The sequence below is a fragment of the Quercus suber genome, unplaced genomic scaffold (assembly GCF_002906115.3).
Source record: "Quercus suber isolate HL8 unplaced genomic scaffold, Cork oak 2.0 scaffold_177, whole genome shotgun sequence".
Classification (NCBI taxonomy): Eukaryota; Viridiplantae; Streptophyta; class Magnoliopsida; order Fagales; family Fagaceae; genus Quercus; species Quercus suber.
The window spans coordinates 114,742-136,043 of NW_027069637.1; the positions used below are offsets into that span (position 1 = coordinate 114,742).

Here is a 21,302-nt window from a genome sequence, read left to right on the forward strand (position 1 = left end):
TATCTATTAACTATATAAAAATCTGGTTTCGGCAATCATTGCCCAAAATCAAACACAACATAGTTAACAACTCAAACCCCATCATAATCATTCAAAAAGCCAAATATACCATAAAAAGAAAAAAGAACAAAAGAACAAAAGAAAACACACAAACACAAACAAATTCACGATCTTTCTCTCAAAAATATCTTATTTCAAATCACAAAAAAACCCATTTAAAAAAAAAAAAAAAACTAAACTGAATCCATAAAAGATTATTCAAAACCACTGAAAATAAAATACATAAACAAACCTCAAAGAAAGCATTGTAAGGAGGAGCATCAAAATTCGAAATCTTCTATAAAACTTTCTGAGAATAGCGAAAACGGCATAGGAAAGAGTGACACTCCAAGAATTGTGATATTAAGGGGCAGAATAGGGTGGTAGCAAGTAGCAAGCAGTGGAGGTGGAGGCAGAGAACTGAGGAGAGAGAAAGAGAGAGGAGGTAGACATTTATGGGAGAGGGAGAATTTGGGGCTTAGGCGGCTGATGAGAGAGTGAGGAGATAGGTATCTAAGTGATTCTAGGGTTTAAAATTGTGTTGCCATCGTTTTGTTTGTTTTTGTTTTATTTTTTTATTTTTTTTTAAGCTAATACCAAAACGACGTAGTTTTGGAACTAATATTAAACTTAATGTCAGATCCAAAACACGTCGTTTTGGTATCAGAGTATATATATATATATATATTGATGGGATAGCAAAAAATGGCACCTGTGGTTCGTCCAGAAGGGTCGTCCATGACATGCAGTTTGCCAAGCGACTAGGCCATCTCCTATTCGTCCAGACCTCCCTTCCCTGAGAGGTCGACCAGTTGGGTAGACCATCGTAATCAAGTAAAAAGGGTCGTCCACGGATGAATCGCATGGACGACCAAAGAACAGCGTGACAAAGGGTCGTCCATAAGCATTGCACATGGACGACCATACGACACTTAGCAAACTCTGAAGCGGTTAATCAACCCGTGTTCATCGCCGTCAATTTCTCCCAAGTATGTAACTTCCAGCAGCGGTTATGATTTCTATAGCCGTTGAAGAAGTTACATCCGGACTCCACAAATCTGGGGGAAGTTATTGGACCAATAACCGCCCTAAAGTACCCTATATAAGGACCGGTCTGAACTACGTAAAGGTATGATATTCTGAGATCTTGACACATAATACAGTGAGAATTCCAGACAAAGGAAGGCACTAACTTCACCATTGGAGGATATTTGACCGGTCCACCCCGGTCATCCTTTGATCTTTTTCTTCTTTTACAGGCCTCTGCAAGTGTCGTAGCCCACCGAAGCCGAAGTGTTCAACCAAACTGATTTTATCCACCATCATATATATATATATATAGTATCATGTTATAAAATGATGGAAATAAAACAAAGTAAAATGAACAAGAAAATGATAAACTCTTGTATTCAAGTGGTCATCCACAATTCTTTTGATCTCTCTTAGATGTGTACAATAACAGTAAAGAAATCCCACATATATATAGGACCTTAGAATGCTTGTAGAGTTTATGGGATAAGATTGTAATGATGAGTACAATCATGGACATTCATTTCCCTTATAGCCTTTACACATTTCAGCCTTTACACATCCTAAATAACATTTTCATTGCCCAAACTTTACACATTTCAATCAGACTTTATTTCTAACATATCAGAGTATATGTATATATATATATATATATAATAATAAAATAAAATCTATAAAAAACCCTAAAATAAAATCTATATGTCTTTATTCCTTGCCTCTCAAAGACTCAAACCCACTCTCTTGCCGGTCGGACCCTGAACAGCCTTACACTCTATTGCTTTGTCTTTATCTTGTCATTATTTTACTTGGACTTATCATTGTTTTAATTGGGCTTATATGGGCTTAATTAAAAAAAAAAGCACATAACCCACTGCCACATGGCCCATGTCTCTTCTATATCTCTTATAGTTGATCAAACGATTTTGCCTGGGAAAGAAAAACAAGTCTGGCGGGCAAAAGTGGAAAAAAATATGGGATCAGCATCAGGTGCAATAGCTAGGGTATTGCAGCTGGTGCAATACTTCAATTTCCTTCACAATTTTTTTTATTTTTTTCACTTTTTAACTTTAATTTTTTTTACTCTTTTTTAATATATTTTATTTAATGGCTGAGATTGAAAGTTGCTTTTCAATCTCAGCCTTTGATAAGGTATTGCACCAGGTGCAATACCCTAGGTATTGCACCTGATGTGAATCCGTGCAATAGATAGGGTATTGCACCTGATGCAATACCTCAATTTTCTTCACAATTTTTTTAACTTTTTTAACTTTTTAACTTTAAATTTTTTTACTCTTTTTTAATATATTTTATTTAATGACTGAGATTGAAAGTTGCTTTTTCAACTTTCAATCTCATCCTTTGATAAGCTATTGCCCCTGATGTGAATCCCTATTGCACCTGATGCTGATCCGCTTAGCTGAGTACGTGTGTGGTTCTATTGCAATCCGTACATATTTGGGGAGATAAGCCTCAAAGACAGAGGAGGGCTGTAGGTTTGTAGGGGCAGAGAATTGTGTGATTTAAAGGATGGCCGTGGGTTATGTGCTTTTCCTGAAAGTTGAAATTGTTGGCGGAGATTGTCAATGTGTATGGGTTTCTTGGAAGTTGAGAGAGAGGAGTGGAAAGATCAGATAAATTTTTTTACTGTTATATGGTTCAGCGTTCTCAACGAATCACAATACAGGTATCTCTCTCTAAAGTTCTCTTCTTAAAATTTTAACAACTGAATTTTCGGATGAAGAAGATGTAGTGGTTGTTGTTTTTTGTTTTTAGTGTATTGTGTTGGGGGCATGATTTCTGAATAAAGGTCTCTCTCCCTATGGTTGTATATATATAGAAAGAGGAATAGAGAAGAGATTGAAAGAGGAATAGAGAAACAGATAATAAAGAAAGGGGGATATCTCCTCTTCTTCTTCTTCTTTTATTTCTCCATTTCATCAAAATTTATTTATTTTTCTTTAGATCTGTGTTTGTATTTGTGTCCTTGTGGGTTTCAATATTTGATTGTTTGCAAATTTGGGTCTTTTAGGTTTATGTATTGATCTTAGGTGGGTATTTTTGGTGTCTTTGGCTCTTTTTTCTTCTTAACTTTTACTTGGGTTTCTAATTTTTTAGGTTAGAAGAGATTGAAAGGGGAATAGAGAAATAGATAATAAAGAAAGGGGGATTTGGTTCCATTTTTGGCTAACACAAGACAGGTAACATCCGTCTCTCTCTCTAAAATTTCCAGTTTAATTTGGTTCATTTTTTGTTCGTTTTTGCCTAATTTCATGCCAGTCTCTCTATTTTTACGAATATATAATCTCTTTCTCTTTCTCTCTCTTTTTTTTTTTGGTTTAAATAAAATTTTTGGGTGCTAATTAGTTATATTCGATTTGTAGCCACCAAGCTGAGCTTTGCGATTAAAAAGCAAGGACTGATCTTTTGGATATCAGAAAGGTATGCTTTTGAATTTTGGCAAAAGTTGATTTTCTTTTGTGTGTGTGTGTGTGTGTGTGTGTAAATATATAATACATTGATTCAAGGTATAACATGGGTGATTTGTAATCAAATTAAATAGTGGGTGAAGAAAGATTTTTTTTTATTTTTTTATTTTTTTTTATTTTTTTATTTTTTTTTATTTTTTTAAGTAATGGATCAAGATGAGGTTAACGTAGTGGGTCAGTTTGGTCTGGGATAAGTTAGAATCTTATAAGTATGGGTTATAGAGTGGTGTTTTACCTTTCAATTTTTTTATTTTTATTTTTTTGATGAAATCAGAAGAATGGGATATTATGTGTGGCTGAGATGAAAATACACATGATATATTATAATACGTCACGACTAAAAATTTAAAAGAGCAATGAAATCCTAGAAAAAACTTACAATGCATGAGGACTAATATTCAGGTTCATAATCTTAGTTTCAATTTTTCTTCATTAAAATTTGGAGTTCAAGTAAGGTTCATATACAGCCACCTCAAGCATGATTAGACTTAACATCACAATACTTGCATTCCCTTCATTGTTATCTTCATTAGAATAAATATTCAAACTTGGAATTATATACAACAATTTGTAAGCAAGAAGTTAATATTATAACAGAGCATTGGAGACATAAACTCAAGCTTGGATCTTTGAGTTTCTTGGCCTTTTGTTCATTGAAGATTAAGTTCCTGTCTCTACTAGAGTTTATTTATGCTCTTAAGATTTTTGCAATTTTCCTTTTCCCATAAAAACACACGTACACACTTATAAATTTGCAAAATTTAGTAATTTTTAGTATCCATGTTGTAAAATATTTTTGTATACATGTTCTAATTATATGTTTCAGAAAATTGATCAGTTAGATTAATTTATTTTTGAATCATGTTATTGCATCATAAATTCTTAACTATTGATGAGAATATATATTTTTATATATGCAAAATTTTTTGTATGGTACAATAAATTCATATAAAACTCAATTTGGTTGCTGAAGAACCCATTAGGTCTTACTAATATAGTTGTGTGATTTAACATTTTGACTTGTAGATAGGACAAGAGGGTATTGGATAGCTATTTGATATATAATAGCATTTTGGTGCTATGATTTGGGAGTGAGTTTTTTGGGCATTTTTCACTTTTCACTTGAGAGTATTGGCAGAGTATATGCTTCCCATGATTTTGTTGTCATACCATATACTTTAGCTAATTTAATTGGAGATATTTTTATATTCTTTTATTGGAAGCCGAACGTCAAAACACATGTAGTTGTTGATGAACGAAATGAGAATATTTGTAAAGTTGTTGGGAATCAGCTTTAGCAAGTGGATTTACTTGTGATGGGGTTTATAGTCTATTGTTGGAGACTAATGCATAAGGTTGTTATTTATATTGGCAATCTATTTACACTTTAGAAAGTATTAGAATTGGAAGTTACTAGGTGTTTCTTCTATAATTTCAATCAAATTGGTGGCACCTAATAGGTTCTAAACCTTGAACTTAGTTCACAGTGTTCATCAAGGTGCTATTATTTATGAATTAGCTATATTTATCTTGATCTTGCTGTTTATGCCCTTTTAAGATATGTTTATCTCACTTAGAGTTAGCTTCTTCATAATGGGTTCATCTTTTTTTCTTTTTTCATTTTTCATTTTTTTTTTTTTTGGGATAGAAAGATAAGAAAATGTGGATTATTACTTTCTCTCAATCTGATATGTTTTAATTCCTTACATAGTCATGTTATATATATATATATATATTTTCATCCTGACTTGAAATTTATATTATTGTTTCATATATTTTTTCTATCTGGTATGACAGCTAGCTAAAGGATGTCAGTCTAATTGGAGCTCAACCTGCTGAATTAGGAAATCTTGCTCATTTGTGAAAAATGTAAGAGATATATACATGTTTTGCTCAATTATAAAAGTCGTAAACTCATCATGTTATTATTTTGCTCAATAGTTCTTAGAGATTATTAATTTATGGCAGTTGTTAATGAGTAATCCATACAAATTCCATTGTTTAAGTCTATGAAAATTGCCTATACATATATTTTGTTCAGTGAAAATTTACTGATTTATCAAGAAGCAATCACCTACGTTTTTATTTATTTTAATTTTAGAGGATGCTATCATTTGTGCTCTAACATTGGATGTGTGAATAAATTATCTTTTTTATATATAATTTGGAGCATATTAAGTGATGGGAACATATTAGATTAGTTACCTAAATCTATAATTCCCTTATCCTAATCAATTTTATTCATTTTACCCCTAAAACACTATCATACAATTAGATGGCTAAAGCTTATTTGCATGGGGAGTTTTTAGACTACACCTTGAACAATTTAAAACAGAGTTTGAAATCTTAATGAAATTGGTAGCTCTTGTATGTACCGATACTTATAGATTAGTGATTGCATTATTCTTTCATACCCTCCTTAAATTTTTTTTTTGATAGGTAATAAGTATATTATTAAACAAACTTTAACACTAACGAAAGCAAATACAAGGTGTTCATGATGGTGAACACAAGGAAAAGCAACAAACAAACAAAACAACATCAAACAACAAGAAAAACTTAAAGTGCACAACTAAGAGAAGAAATAAATTCTAAGAAAGTGGAACAATCCGATAAGCCCCAACTCTTAGACCAATCAAATAAGGTCTTCTGGCATAGAGCTTGTAATTGAACCAAAGATTTCTGAGTATCCTCAAAAGAGCGCCGGTTTCTTTCCGTCCAAACAATCCACATCAAACAGCCAGGAACCATATTCCATATTTTTGAATGAAATTTTCCCAGCCAATTGCGCCAACAATACACCAAACTTTCCACAGAGGCCGGCATAACCCATTGGATCCCAAAAATCTGATACATGTAAACCCACAGTGAGTGAGCTAGAGGACAATGGAGGAGGAGATGATCCACAGTTTCCTCATTACGACGGCACATACAACACCAATTCACCAAAATGCGCCCCCTAAGCATAAGATTATCCAACTTAAGGATCTGCCCATGAACCGCTGTCCACACAAAAAATGCCACCCTCTTAGGAATCTTAACTCTCCAAACACCCTTCCACGGAAAATTGGGGGCCGATGCACCTCGAATATTATTGTAATATGACCGAGTATCAAACTTGCCATTCCCATTGAGACACCAATGAGAAGTGTCACTCCTAACACCCCTAGGGATCCAGGATTGAATGAACTCAAGGAAAGAGAAGGCAGCCTCTAACTCCCTTTCATGAAAACCCCTGTAAAATCTCACATTCCAAAATCTATCATTTCCACCCTCCCGATAGCATAATACATCAGAAATGCAAGCATCCTTCTCATTAGAACACGCATACAACTGAGGATAGAGCATTTTAAGTATGTTCTCTCCAACCCACTTATCATGCCAAAAAAGAATACGAGTGCCATCACCCACCACTAGGGCCACATGTTTGGAGAAACTCTCCCATCCATCATGAATACCACGCCACAGACCACATCCGTGGGTCCTTCTACATGCTTTAGTAGTCCACCCCCCTTGACTCTCTCCATTTTAGTTGCAATAACCCTCCTCCAAAGATGAGTGCCTTCTCTACCAAACCTCCATAACCATTTCCCTAACAGGGCTTTATTAAAGTGCACTAACTTCCTGATCCCCAAACCACCCAAATCTAATGGTAAACACACCTTCTCCCAAGCCACCAAAGGATACTTGAAACACTCCTCTGAAGATCCCCATAAAAAATTTCTCTGAATACACTCCAACCTATCAGCCACAGCTACAGGGATGACAAATAAGGATAGATAGTACGTAGGAAGGCTAGAAAGAGTACTCTTCAACAGAGTAAGTTTACCCCCTTTGATAAATAAAGACGCTTCCAACCTGAGAGTTTCTTCACCATCCTCTCCAAGATAGGATTCCAGACAGATGCTGTTTTATATGGAGTACCCAACGGCATTCCCAAGTATTTCATAGGCAAGCTACCCTCCCTACAACGAAGAATGGCAGCCAAAGCATCTATATTTGCAACCTCCCCAACTGGAACAATCTCACTCTTCCCCGCATTTACTTTCAAACCAGTAACTGCTTGGAAGCAAGTCAAAGCCAGCCTAATAGACATCAACTGATCTCTAGAAGCATCACAAAACAAGATGGTATCATCTGCAAACAGCAAGTGTGAAATGCGTACCCCTATAGAGTTAACTGGTCCCACATGAAAACCACTAAGCAGACCACACTCCTCAGTTTTCTTCAAAATCCTACTTAGTACTTCCATTATTAAAAGGAAAAGAAAAGGGGACAGCGGATCACCTTGTCTCAACCCACGGGAGCTTCCAAAAAAACCTATAGGAGAACCCTCCTTAAATTTTGTACTACTTTCGTCTTTTCTTTGGTATGACAGCCAGCTAAAGGACCTCAATCTAATGAGAGTTTAGCCTGCTGAATTTAAAATCTTTCTCATTTGTGAGAACTATAAGAAAAACATGCATGTTTTCTAGCATTATAGAAGTCAATTAACCTAATCACGTCATCATTTTTTGCTGAATTTTTCTTAGAGATTATTGATTTTGGAGAGTTGTTAGTGAGTAGTCCATGCAAAGTCTGTTGCTTGTGTCTAGGTAAATTGTTTGATATGTGACTTGTGTGTGATAGTTTTCCGCTGTTTGTGTAGGCCCTGTAAATAGCTTTTTGGAACTATTATTGTGTACTGTTAGTGTTAACTGTAAAGCTGTTCCAAGTAGCTTGATGTTGGTTTTATTGACTTGAGTTGGATTGTGGCTTAATTTGTTGATTTGATTTTTGAAAAATGAAAAATTCTATTTAAATAACCAAACTAGCTGTAGTGCTGTGTTTTTGTACTTGGGTCTTACATATAATGTTTATTTTTTGTTTTCTTGACCAAAGGCTTTGTTGTGGATTATTGATATGTGGATTGTAATAGTTTTAGGATGCATTAGAAAAGAGTTTGGTGGAATTGTTAACTAAGAGGGGTAAAAAGAACAACCCTTAATTGAGTTCATGTTTTAGTGTTTTAAAAGATTGATTATCATTTTATTTTAGTTCCGTTAGACATCTGATGAAGAAATATGGACTGGTTGTTGAATATTTATTTTTATACATGCATGTTATTAAAGTCAACTTTGTTTTCTGATAGTGTTTGCTTTGGAATATGGGATGTAGAGCGACCAAATTGGGATGAGTAAAACTAATAGTATATATTCATCATACTTTGTTTTCCCCTTCTTCTATTAATCTAGAGCCTACAACATATTAATTCATTTTTTAACAATATTAAAAAATTAGTGACCTTTGGTATTTTATATCTCTCTTCCATTTAATTTTGTTTTCAATTTGGTGATTTTTTTTTTAAACAAATATTTTATATAATTGTTTCATTTGTTTTTTATCTGGTATGACAGCTAGCTAAAGGATGTCAATCTAATTGGAGCTGAGCCTGCTGAATTAGGAAATCTTGCTCATTTGTGAAAAATGTAAGAGAAATATGCATGTTTTGCTCAATTATAAAAGTCTTAAACTCATCATGTTATTATTTTGCTCAATAGTTCTTAGAGATTATTAATTTTTGGCAGTTGTTAATGAGTAATCCATACAAATTCCATTGTTTAAGTCTATGAAAATTGTCTATACATATGATTTGTGTGTGATAGTTTTCTATTGTGTGTAAATTCTATAAACAGCTTTCTACAACTGTTATTGTATTCTTGGTGTTAATTGTGTAGTGTGTGAGATTAGTCTTTCTTATAACTTAATTTGGCCAAACTTTGACTGTATGTGTATCTCTTGGTTTGTCTTAATTGCAAGTGTTTTGATTCATAATTTTTTTTTTTTAAATGCCAAACCAGTAGCATTCTTTGTGAAATAGGCAGAGTATATGGAGAGTGATTATTTAATATATCAAGAAAACAATCTATGACACAATAGCAACATTTAAGCATAAATTACAAAATAACTCTTTTATTTGCGCTTTGTATGGCTAATTATAGAGGTTTGATTGTTTTCAATTTGGTGATATTTTTATGTATTTGTTTTCAGATTATCCATATACACTAAATGGTTCCTGGTCATTCTGCGCAAATGAAGTTGCTCTAATGGTTTTACTAAATGGTGTAAAGCCTAGCATATGCATTAGATAGCAACAACCATAATGCAATCTACAAACACACTGTTTATCATTGAAAATTTTAAATTTCTATTGCGGTTAATTCTTGTGATTGAATTTTAATTGTTCACTAAGTAAATAAGACAGATGGTGGAGCAGGAATTTTAACTGCTCACTAAGTAAATATAACTGTTCCTATCTCAATAATTCTCACAATTAACCTTATAAATGCCACAGTATAATAATCTTTTTTAGGTATCTTATCAAAAACATATCATGCATTAATCAAAAACATACCAACATGACAGAAAATTTAAAAGCTAAATTTTTTACTTTTGATAACAAAATATGAAAAACTTCATATTTTTGATGTATGATTTGACCTTTTGGCTCTTTATAAGAATAATAAATGTAGCCCGTACAAATTCCATTGTTTAAGTCTATGAAAATTATCTATACATATGATTTGTGTGTGATAGCTTTCTATTGTGTGTAAAATCTATAAACAGCTTTCTACAACTGTTATTATATTCTTGGTGTTAATGAGTAATTCATACAAATTCCATTGTATTAGTCTATGAAAATTGTCTATACATATAATTGTATAGTGTGTGAGATTAGTTTTTGTTATAAACTTAATTTAACCAAACTTTGGCTGTATGGGTATTTCTTGGTTTGTCTTAATTGCAAACATTGTGATTCATAATTTTTTTTTTTTAGGTGCCAAACCAGTAGCATTCTTTGTGAAATAGGCAGTGTATATGGAGAATGATGGTTTAACATATCAAGAAAACAACCTATGACACAATAGAAACATTTAAGCATAAATTACAAAAAACTCTTTCATTTGCGCTTGGTATGGCTAATTTTAGGTTTTTTTTCTTTTCTGGTTAGTCTGCTTGTGTTTTCTGGGTTACTGTTCTGAGTTGTTCTGGGTTTCTACGTTGGTCTGTGTTGAGTTTTCTTTTCTGGATTGCTGCATTTTCTGGTTTCTGGGTTGCTGCACATTTTCTGGTTACTGCATTCTATGATATCTTCCTGCGTGTTGCTGCATTTTCTGATTTCTGGTTGCTGCACATTTTCTGGTTGCTACATATTGTGATTTCTTCCTGCGTGTTGCTGCATTTTCTGGTTGCTCCGCATTTTCTCTAAATTTAAGTTTGATCAAATCCTTATTTTAGTTTAATTAAGTGTATTTATTTGGTTATAGGATGGAATCAAAAATATTGAAAGCTTTGTCAAGCTCTCCGGTGATAAGAACTTTCTCATCCAAGTGAGAGCAATAAAACTGGACACCCCTGCAGAACCGCGCTATAAGCTCAACATCGTTGCCATTCATGATTCACCTCAAGAAAATCCATGAAAATGAAGTTCAAAAAGAACTATGTAATGCAAGACATCTCCTTTTGAAACTGTGTAAAAAAAAAAAAAATAGACACATACAAAAGACAAATAGATACATTATTCATATATAATGTATCACTTTGTCTTTTCATATAACTGAAGTCATCAAAATATTACCTCATTTTTGTTACTCTATTATGTGCCTATTATTAGAAATCAACATTTTGGGTTTCTTTTTGCACATCATATATACTTATCATATGGTGTTTTTCAAAGCACATGTATATATTTGAAGCAAGGTTGTCAAAATCGGGGTCCTATGTAGGATTGTGGGAAGTAAGTAGGATCGTAGGATCGGATCGTGGATCGTAAGATCCTACCTATTTTTAGATTATAAGCAAAAAAACCTATTGATAGTAATTTTATATGTTATATAATCACTTAAAATATGAATTCATCCATTAAAAAAAAATGCATAATAAAATGTAATTTGCACACTCTACATTATTCTTATGTCATTCTATTGAAACAAAATATATTTAACTTTTGACATAATGTATTTAAAAAGTTTAATACATGTTTAATTAACAACTAAGTACCAAAATATTATCTACACATATGAAAAATATTTTTCAAATTCTAAGTTCCAAATCCAAAATAAGTTAGGTTAGTTAGCATATAAAAACTAGCTAACTACAAATTTACAATATGTAATCCAAAAGAGAATTCTAAATCTAAGATTCTAAGGTAAACTAGCTAATTACAAATATGATAAACAAAAGAGAATTTTCATTCTAAGGTTCTTCTAATCTAATCAGTGTCATTGCCGTATCTCATATCATTATCTATATCCTTCCTATCATCAACATCTGTGGCGTAATCCTCGAAATCCCTAACTCTCTCAAATCCAGGTGGGGCCCCATCACTATCATCATCATTAGAACCATCATCATTCTCATGATATTCATCACTAGCATCATGAACTAGCACACTTTTTCCTTTGACAGCAATTCTTGAAACCTCATCATCACCTAACATTGATAACCAAAATATACAAATTTTTTTGATAAGTAAAGTATACAAATATAAATTAGTGATTAGTGGTCACACATTCAAACTATACATAGGTAACTTGTATAAATATTAGCTATAAAGGAAGGCTTTAAAGTTATAAATTAATACCTTCATTGACTTCATCAAAATCAGCACTATCATCTTCTGAATCTTATGAATCTGCTGCTAACCACTCATCATCAGAAGACAAATTCTCCAAACCAATTTCTTCTTTTGTACTCAATGGTTTAGCTCTTTTCTCTTTTATCTTCAAGTTGTACATAACGAAGACCAAGTCATTCATTTTTTTCTAGTGTAAGCGATTTCTCCTTTTTGAATGTACCTATAGTTGTAACAATTTTAATTGAGAATTCTCAAACAGAGGGGAGGGGGAAAGAAACAAACTTTTACTAAGAAAGAAAATGGAAAATCATCTTGTCATAATATACCAAAGTCATTTGGTCTTACCATTTCAAACGCACTTCAATTTCTTTCACAACCAGATGAGCTACATGTTAAGCTCAATATTCTTATAGCAAATTTTTTCAATTCAGGATAGTCATCTCCATATGAGTCCCACCACTCAGCTGATACATATATGAATTATAATATCTTAGTCTTAAGAATATTATCTACAACTAATAAAGATGAATTTGAATGTAAAACAAGAAACGAAAAACAAAATTGTTACCTGGCTGTTTAGTATTTCTGGCTAGGATGGCAGCTTCAATACCAAAGAGTCCCTTTGCTTGTTTGAATTTTTCAAGTTGGACATCTATTTTTTTCCTATCACTAACTTCTGGAACCATTCGTTGAAGACACGTATACAGTCCTAATTTAATATCTGAACCCAGATCAAAAGAAGGATCATAATGAATAGAAGGGTTCAAATAGTATCCCGCAGCGTGCAAAGGCCTATGAAGTTGCATTTCCCATCGATCATCAATAATATCCCATATCTCTTTGTAACTACAATTTAAAACAGTGGATGTTCTATTAAAAAAAAAGACTATATATTTAATAAGCTAATGAATTAAAAACAAATGTAAATTTAAGGAAGATATAAATAAAATGGTTACCTCTTTTGAACATTATTGAAATTTTTCTGTATTTCTTCTTTTGCTTTTTCCATTTCTAGATAAATGAATCCCATTGGAGGTGTATTAGAGTCAACCATGCGAAGTACCTTACAAGGGGTATTGCAGCCTTCAAGCATTTGACAACAAGTCGCCAAAAGCCGTTGTTATCCATAACTATGGCATGAATTCTTTTCCCTTCTTTTGTTTTTGCAAATTTACTACCCCTCCATTGTTCAGAAGAAAACATTGTCATCAATTCTCCTTTGAACTCATTAAGGCATGACAATGTCAAATATGATGGAGCAAATCTAGTGGCAGCAGGTCTAATCAATTCCCTCCCTTTAGTGAAATCCCTCAACCAATTTAAAAGCATAGCTCTAGAATATATGTACATTGTAATCTTCTTCCCCTTTGCAATTGTGTACTTATGGTCCTTAATCTTTTTTTTTCAAAATCCTCAAGCATCAAATCCAAGCAATGAGCAGCACATGGAGTCCAAAACAAGCACTTTCTCTTCTGCATCAACATCTCTCCAGCTAGTTTGTAGTTTGCAGCATTGTCAGTCACCAATTGCACAACATTCTCCTCTCCAACCCTATCCACAACTTCATCAAACATTTGAAAAACTTTTTCAGCTGTTTTAGATATGTCAGATGTGTCTATAGAGCATAGGAAAATGGTTCCTTTGGGACTATTCGCCAAAAAATTACAGATGGATCTCCTTTTCTTATCAGACCAGCCATCAGACATAATTGAACAACCTGTTTTTTTCCATTCAACCTTATAGTCTTCAAGCATTTGTTGTGTAAAATCTACCTCTTTCTTCAAGCATGTCTCCCTAATCTCATGATAGGAAGGAGGCTTGAGGCCAATTCCAAATCTTGAAATCATATCAATCATTCGTAGAAACTCCGGATTTTTGACACAATTAAAAGAGATGGCACTAGTGTAGAAGAATCTAGCAATTTGTTGGATCACTAGATCACGTTCTCCTTTTTTAAACACACGATTCATTGTTACTTGCTTTTTTTTTTGTAACAAACTTGTCCATGGAGCCTATGTGTCTGCCCCTCCCTTTTGATGAATGTAGTTGTTGTACTTCAACTAATTCATCATCACTGCCATCATCCTTTTCTTCTATAGTATACCACCTTTTCTTTTTTATAGATGCTTCAGCTTGGGCATACAAAAGAGCCACAAAATTTTCCCTCACATTTTCTGGCACCCTAGGACAAGCTGAAACATTTTTCCTAGTCCCAGCTAAATGATGCTTCAGCCGATATATACCCCCACTATGAATTTCTTTACAATAATTACATTGAACTTGCCTTGAACCTACTTCAACACCATGTTCCCATCCCAGGTCAGACCTATTTCCTGGTGCATTTTTTCACTTAATTTTCTTTCTAGCCAAAGTAGACATTGTATATTTGTACAAAGCTGTAAAAAAAAAAACACCAAGATACAGAGCATGCTCAAAAAATCACACAAAAAATTCATCAAACAGGTTGTGTGCAATTCTAAACTACTAATTGTGTTTACTAATATTTCTCAAAGAATCAAATACTGAAGATCCTGTTTCATAATTTTTCAAATTTTACTTAATTTAGTTAACAAAATAGAAAAATAAAAACCTTAAAAGCTTTGTCAAAATCATATACACAAGTAACAACACAACAATCTGGAATCAAGCTATCAAAGTACAAATAAATGATAAACTACTAACTACTAAAGCAAATTACCAGAAAGCTCAAAGGCAGCGTTGGGATGGCTCACGGCAACATCATTGAGAGGGCTAGAGTGCTGGGTTTTTGACAAAGGATTGAGGAGGCGCCGACTGAGGTGCTAGCACTGATTGTTTCTAAATATTTTAGGTTTTGAAGCGATGGCTCACCATTGAGAGGGCTGAGAGGGGCTGGGTTTTTGACAAAGCACTGTGGAGGCGCGGGAAAGAGGTGCTGGTCTGCTGGAGCTTAGTGTTTCTGAACTATTTAGGTTTTGAAAATGTTTAACTTAATACTAAAGGTTTTTTTGAGATTTAATGTTAAGATAGGGGTAAATTTGGTTCAATCTATTATTGGGTTCTGATGGGCTTGTGGGTTTAGGACCTTTAGGTGGACCGTGGGTTATCATACTGGAATTACCCAAATGACCCAAATGAAGCCCACTTTTTTTTTTTTTTTTTTTTTTTTTTTTTTTTTTTTTTTTTTTTTCCCAAATGGTAGGATCGGTAGGATCCCATACGATCCTACGATCCTACACGATCCTACCTACGATCCTAACATTTTTGCGATCCTGCTACGATTTTGATCTTTTTGGTGAGGTGGGATCGTAAAATCGTGCGATTTTACGATCCGGATCGCGATTTTGACAACCTTGATTTGAAGTATGTAAATCATATATGCTTATGATATCATCGACATGCATATATTTGAAGTATGTACAACCTATATACTTATACTATAGTGCATTTCAAAGCACATGTATATATTTGAACTTTATTAATATATTATGTTATGATGGATTATATTAGCTATTATAATATTTGTATTTCTTTCGGATGCGATTAATTTAATGTCACTTTTGATGATAAAGTACATATGCTCTTTAAAAATTACTTTAAAAATCAATTGATTTATATTTTGCCTTAATGTTGAAAATATAATTAAAATTTAAACTTAAATACCTTTGTTTTTTTTACTAAAGTCAGCACGTGCCTTGCATGTGCGGCCCCACTTAGTAAACTAGTACAAATTCGATGTGAAAAAAAAAAAATCCTAATATAAGGGATTTAAAATTTTTCACGAAGAATTGGAGCCCATTTTGCCCGTCCAACCCTTGTTTATCACACATTTAAGTTGGAGCCCATTACTTCTTCTTCATTATTGGATTCATTTGTAAGAAAACGCAGCCCAACATAAGAATAGCTCAACTATACATAATTTTTAATAAAAAAATAAAATAAAAAGCTATCTTTAGGCTTTAGCCCAGTCTAATTGAGCGGACCATACTTCCTGGGCCGACCGAACAAATGCCATTAAAGCCGACTAAAATGGGCCAGCAAGAACCAGCTCACCGGTGCAATTGAGTCTATTGCAAAAATGGCCAGTTCCACCGACAGCACTAAACCTTGTACACATCTAGTTTCTTCTACGGCCATGGCCCCATGCTAATATATAGATAGCATCCATCTGACTTCCTGGTTAATAATTTTAACTCGTCACAAGAAGTCTACACATCCTTCAAAAACATTTTATTTGGAAGTTTTTTTTTTCCCGATACTTACCATGGGAATTTAGGATTCGAACCCGAAACATTTCTATTAAAAATACCAAAAGATGTCAGTTAAATTATAAGGTTCTATTTCTCCAAAAAAAAAAAAAAAAAAATTACAAGGTTCTTAGTAACATTTTTTTGAAACTTAATATAAAACCAATTATTACATGCATTTATGGGTCAAGGAACTACAAAATTGAGTAATTCCAGATAGTCGATCAACTAAATTAGTAGTCTAGACCTAAAGAACTTAAAAATATACATATATTATTTATTTATTTTGAGAATCCTAGAGGATCTAGACCAAAAGGATTGATAAGTCTATGGAGTACAAAGGGCATGAGCCTGTGAGGGATTGAGAAGTTAAATCAAAAGATAGTTATTATGGATTGCTCTATTAAAATGGTAATATTTGAGTGATTAGTTAGCTATATTAGCTTTCTCAAAAAAAAAAAAAAGAAAAAAAAAAAGGAAGCTATATTAGAGGGAGAAATTAAATTTAACGAAAAAATCAAGAAAAGAAAATGACAGAGAAATTGGTCCTAGAGAAAATGTTAATACCTACCCACAAACATTTTTATGTTAAGCGGAGTAAGTCCAAACCCAATTAGCCAACTTCTGGTGCAGGTTTCTAAGCAATGACATAAAGCTACAAATAGGGTATGGAATACATAAAGAAATTATTCCTCCCTAGCATACAAGGTAATTTTTTTTTTTTTTTTTTTTTTTTGGAATATGGTTTAAGAAAATGTCATTGACAAATAACAGTGAACCATTGATCTAAATTACCTTTTATCTGGAAAACAAAGACATAAATGGTTGATACAGAACCTACATATATGCAAACTCAAAACTGTAAAGATTGCTCAGTTGAATGTCACTGGGGTAATTCAAGGTTTTCAGACCCGGATTGTTCATTGAACCATAAAAATGAGAGGTTCAAGGTTTTTGAGGTTGGACCGAGGTTGAACAGTAATGACGTCATAATTAATTTAATTATTATTTAAAATATAAATAAATATATTAAATTAGTAAAAATTAAAAAATTACATAAAAATTTATAGGAAAAAGTTGGGTCATTTGTAAATACTATTTTCTCTTAATTAAATTGTATTAAATTAATAATATTTAATACAAAATAATTAAAATAAATGCTTAAAATTATGTAATATTGACTAAATTTGTACTTATAGAGATTCAAATATATCTTAATTTACGATAAATATGATATTTGTTAGATTTTCTCTTGTTATTTAAAGGATTTTAAAACATTATATCTAAAAAATAATAAATAAATATAACAAAAAAAGTTTTAAAAAATATAACTAAAAAATAATAAACTTAAACCTTAATAAGTTGGCTGTGCTGGATAAAATGAGAAGGAAAAAAACTTATGATTCATGAGATCTCATGAGAAACCCAACCCACTCACACATTTCCCCAAGCATATGATCAAAGTTACACGTTTCCTCAAGCCACACCACATGATCAGACTGCAAACCCCAAACCCTATGCACTTTTGTCTTCTATTCTTTTAGTTTTAGCTTTCCCTACAGCCTCTGCCTCTCTCTCCCTCTGTTATTTCTTCCACAGTTTTCAAACAAACAACAGTCTCCTTCCACACTTTTTCAACAGACTCCTTTCCAGAGTTATGGAGAGGCTTGGATTTGACGGGAAGTGGATCTCCCTTATTATGCAATGCATCTCTTCCGTTTCCTACTCGGTTATCATTAATGGTGAAGCATATGGTAATATCACTCCCACTAGAGGCCTTAGACAGGGCGATCCCCTCTTTCCGGGCCTCTTCCTCTTATGTGCTGAAGGTCTTTCATCCACCAAGCTGCCCGTACTCAAGCTCTTCATGGTATATCCATTTGTAGGGGCTGCCCAAACATCACCCACTTATTCTTCGCAGATGACAGTCTTTTATTTTGCAAGGCTACTGCCCAACAATGTCTTGAGTTGATTCAAATTCTCAATTCTTATGAAGCGGCTTCAGGACAAAAAGTCAACGTGGATAAGTCTTCGGTCTTCTTTAGTCCCAACACTCCCAATGATGTTAAGGAAGAAATCTTAAGCATTCTTGGCCCTATGCAATGTTCTCAGCCCAAGAAGTATCTTGGCCTTCCTTCTCTCGTTGGCAAATCTTTGCTGAGATTAAAGAGAGGGTGAGCAAGAAATTGGTTGGCTAGAAGGAAAAACTTCTTTCTATTGGGGGTAGAGAGGTTCTCATAAAATCAGTTGCTCAAGCGGTGCCCACTTACACCATGAGTTGCTTCCAATTGCCAAAGACTTTATGTGATGATTTAGAAAGAATGATGAGAAATTTTTGGTGGGGCCAAAGAAAACAGGAGACTAAATTGGCGTGGGTTAGTTGGAAGAAATTATGCAAATCAAAATTTTATGGGGCATGGGATTTCGAAATCTCCAAGCTTTCAACTTAGCTCTTCTTGCCAAACAAGGATGGCGGATCCTTTCAAATCCCAACTCACTTTTGGCTAAAGTCTATAAAGCCAAATACTTCCCCTATGATGATATTTTGAATGCAAAGTTGGGTAGTAACCCAAGCTATGCTTGGAGGAGCATTTTCAATAGCCTTGAGATTATTAGAAAGGGAACTAGATGGAGGGTAGGCAGTGGCAAGAGAATTCACATTTGGGAAGACAAGTGGCTTTCAACCCCAACCACTCACAAAGTTATCTCCACTCCAAGGGACTTTGGTGATTTCCCTATGGTTTCTTCCCTCATTGATGAGAATTCCAAATGGTGGAAGCCGGACTTAGTGAAAGCTCTCTTCTTACAATTTGAAGCCAATGAAATCCTCAAAATACCCCTCAGCTATAGCCTCCCTGAGGACTCTTTAATCTGGTTGGGGAATAAAAAGGGCTCTTTCTCGGTAAAAAGTGCCTATTATGTTGCTAAGGAGTTGGTGGAGTCTGAGGCAGCAGGTGCAAGCACTTCAAGTCACCTTGCTTCTCCTTTTTGGAAGAAGATTTGGCAGGTAAATGTCCCCCCAAAAGTTAAAATTTTTGCTTGGCGTGTGTGTCTGGATGGCTTACCCACTATGCTCAACCTTAGGCGGAGGGGTTTAAACACTGCTGGTTTTTGTCAAATATGCGACAAGGAGTTGGAATCAATTTCCCATGCTTTGTTCCATTGTAATCATGCAAAGCAAACTTGGACTTGTTGGAGTGATTGCCCTGTTAATCTTTATTCTCCAACCCGTGATTTCATCGGCATTACCTCACAAATTATGGAGAAAGGGTCCTCTACTGATCTTAGTCTCTTTTTCATGGCTGCATGGTCTATTTGGGGAAATAGGAACAATGCCATTCATAATGATGCTGGCTGCCCTCCTTCTCAAATTTGGGAGGTTGCTAAAAGATCTTTTTTTGACTTCACCACTTCCAACTCATCTGCTCTTCCTTCCCACCCATTGGTTGGCGTTCATTGGTCTCCTCCCTCACCGGGTTTCCACAAAATTAATGTTGATGGGGCCACAAATGATAACGGGAATTACTCTAGTATCGGAGTCATTATCCAAGATCACACTGGGGCCACTATCGGTGCTTTCAACAAGTTGCTTCCATCAGCGTTTCCTACTCCAACAATTGAGGCTTTTGCTTTACTTCAAGGAGTCCTTTTTGCAGCGGAAATGAGCTCGACAAAGGCTATTTTCGAATCTGATGATTTAGGCCTTATTCAAGCAATTAATTCAAATGAAAATGGGGGAGATTTGGGTCATATTCTGCAGGATATTAGAACTCAAGCTCTTGTCTTCAATTGGAGCTCCTTTCAGCATCTGAAAAGGGATGGCAACAGGGCTGCCCACGAGTTAGCTAGAGATGCAAAGCTCATGGGTCACTCTCACACATGAAAGGGGGTCTCACCTCCTTTCATTTATCAGATCTTAATTGAGGATATGTTGTAATAGGTTTCAGGTTCTGTTGCTTTCCAATTTCGGTTCAGCTGTTTTTTCAGGTTTTAGTGTGCTTCATGTTGCTTTTTCATTTCTGATGTATTGCAGTTTCTCTTCATTGAAATGTATTTGTTTCCCATCACCCAAAAAAAAAAAAAAAATTTGAGAATGGTCCTTTCTCTGTGGGTTACCATGTGTATTCCACTCTCATTTACCTAAACATAAATGCCTATGATGATGTCTTAACCAAAATTTAACAAAATACTCGCACCATAAAATAGATTTAAGGTTTGTGTTCTCCAAGTTACATCATACATGTTTCCAAGGTCCTCTCTGGGGTCACGTGCACCGACCACTGTGTTCTAAGATATCTTAGATATTCAGCAAGCAAATGTCTTGAAAGTCACAGAAAATGGATACCTTTTCCTTAGTATAGTTTCAGTATTTCGGTGGTAAAGAGTTTGATTTCATAACTTTTGAATTCTAGCATCTTTAAAAAAAAAAAAAAAAATTATTTTATAGAAAGAACCATAATACGCTTTGAAATTGCAAGCTAAGAGCATTTAGCATCTGGATATCTAATTTTTATTTATTTATTTTATACTCTAAAAAACTATTTTATCTATTTTAACAATAGGTAAAGTGCACATACAACAAAAACCACTACAAATTCTCCACACAACCATCCTGAATGCCGGGTCACTGTGAAAAAGCAGTCTAAAAAATTTCTTTATCTTATTTAACAGTAAGTAGAGTGCACATTGTATATCATAACATTTTAACAGTAATTTCAAAGAAAGTTAGGACTTGTAACAGTAATTTCAAAGACAATTAGGACTTGTAACTCCGCCATGCCAACATTTTTCTTTTGATCTAATTCTATCATTTAGAAGTGCCTTTAGATATATACTTCACAAACTAATTAAGGAAAGGCTTTGAGAACGAAATGGACACCATTAATTTAATTGTAAGAGTAAAAC

At 33.9% G+C, this 21,302-nt stretch overlaps 1 long non-coding RNA gene across 2 annotated transcripts; it reads left to right on the forward strand.

Annotated features, from left to right (window-relative positions):
• The first annotated feature begins 2,191 nt into the window (after positions 1-2,191).
• Positions 2,192-11,304, forward strand: LOC112004699 (uncharacterized). 2 transcript variants are annotated; one of them, XR_010630779.1, is made up of 6 exons: positions 2,192-2,752; positions 3,184-3,266; positions 3,450-3,507; positions 5,352-5,423; positions 8,951-9,022; positions 9,585-9,973. It is a non-coding gene; the product is annotated as an uncharacterized LOC112004699 (long non-coding RNA). The 2 variants fall into 2 exon arrangements; XR_010630778.1 differs by lacking the exon at positions 9,585-9,973 and adding an exon at positions 10,862-11,304 and having other exon boundaries at positions 2,207-2,752.
• The last annotated feature ends 9,998 nt before the right edge of the window (positions 11,305-21,302 follow it).